The following is a 1,563-nucleotide window of genomic DNA, read 5'->3' on the forward strand; positions in this document are numbered from 1 at the left end:
AAAAGGAGGAAGAGGAAAAGGAGGAAGAGGAGGAGGAGGAAGAGGAGGAGGAAGAGGAGGAGGAGGAAAAGGAGGGAGAGGAGGAGGAGGAAGAGGAGGAAGAGGAGGAGGAGGAAGAGGAGGAGGAGGAAGAGGAGGAGGAAGAGGAGGAGGAAGAGGAGGAAGAGGAGGAGGAGGAAGAGGAGGAGGAAGAGGAATGTCTTTTCATATAGTACCTGGATCTCTTGCCTCCCACTTTCAGAGTGAATTTTTAGTGTTGTCCAGGTGTGGTGGCACATGCCTGTAGTCCCAGCACTTTGAAAGGTAGAGGCAGGAAGAGTGGAAGTTCATGCTCAGCCTCATCTACATAGCCAGTCTGAGCTTAGTCTAGGTTAGAGACACTGCCTTCAAAAGAGAGGAGAGGGAAATTGTCTCAATGGGAGGAATCATGGTCTAGTAAAGTAAAACAATGAACTTAAAAATATTTCCACTTTTGCCAGGCAATGGTGGCTCACGCCTTTAATCCCAGCACTTGGGAGGCAGAGGCAGGCGGATTTCTGAGTTCGAGGCCAGCCTGGTCTACAGAGTGAGTTCCAGGACAGCCAGGGCTAGACAGAGAAACCCTGTCTCGAAAAACCAAAAAAGAAAAAAAATATTTCCACTTCCAAATTACTAGCTTTGGAACACACAGTGTTTGAAACTGAGCACAGTGGTTCGCCCCTTGATCTCAGAACTTGTTGGTACAAGGAAGATGTTGTTTTGAGTTCTAGGAGAGTCTATAAAAAAGGAAGGAAGGAAAGAAAGAAAGAAAGAAAGAAAGAAAGAAAGAAAGAAAGAAGGAAGGAAGGAAGAAAGAAAGAAAATATGAAGGAAAGGAAAAGAAAAAAGAAAGAATGTTCCCTCAGAACTGTTTACTGATGGCCTGGCCCATCAGGCCACACCCTAGCTGGGGATGTTAGACAGCTGTGGGATGAGTCTGCTCCAGGAGCCACTGTCTGTGCCCTAGGCCCAGTAACCTCTGACAGAGTCTTCTGTAAAACTGACTTGGAGGCAGGAGGTGCAAATTGGGTCATCCTTTAAGGATGAGGCAAAGAAGAAAACAAAGGCAGCGTGCATTTTTTTGTAGCCCATTTTTAAAATTCTTTTCTTCCATTGCAACTACGTTTTGGATCTCAAGTCACAGATGAATGAGAGGGCAGGGTCCTGGGACAAATTGGACTGAACCTCAGGCCAGGCTGTTTAGACTTTGGGCAAGTCTCTTCAGTACTCTGGAAGAGTGACTGGTAGACCAGATGGCACTAACTGTGGAAGATAGGGGTCCCATTTCAACGAGGAACTCTGCCTTTCAGGTTCTCCAGGTGTGAGTCGCTCCTGGACTAGTTCTGTAACCTCTTTGAACCTCACTTTTCTTGTCTGTGAAATTATAAGGGTGGTGCTAAGCTCCTAACTAGTACGAAAATGAAGCTAAAACCATCTAAGACTCAAAGCTCTTGGCATAGGTTGTCACTCAGTAATAAGTCCTCTTACATGCTAGGCAAGCACTGTACCTTTACTTTGTGATATTTTTTGTTTGTTTATTCCAGG

The sequence above is a fragment of the Mastomys coucha genome, unplaced genomic scaffold (assembly GCF_008632895.1).
Source record: "Mastomys coucha isolate ucsf_1 unplaced genomic scaffold, UCSF_Mcou_1 pScaffold17, whole genome shotgun sequence".
NCBI lineage: Eukaryota > Metazoa > Chordata > Mammalia > Rodentia > Muridae > Mastomys > Mastomys coucha.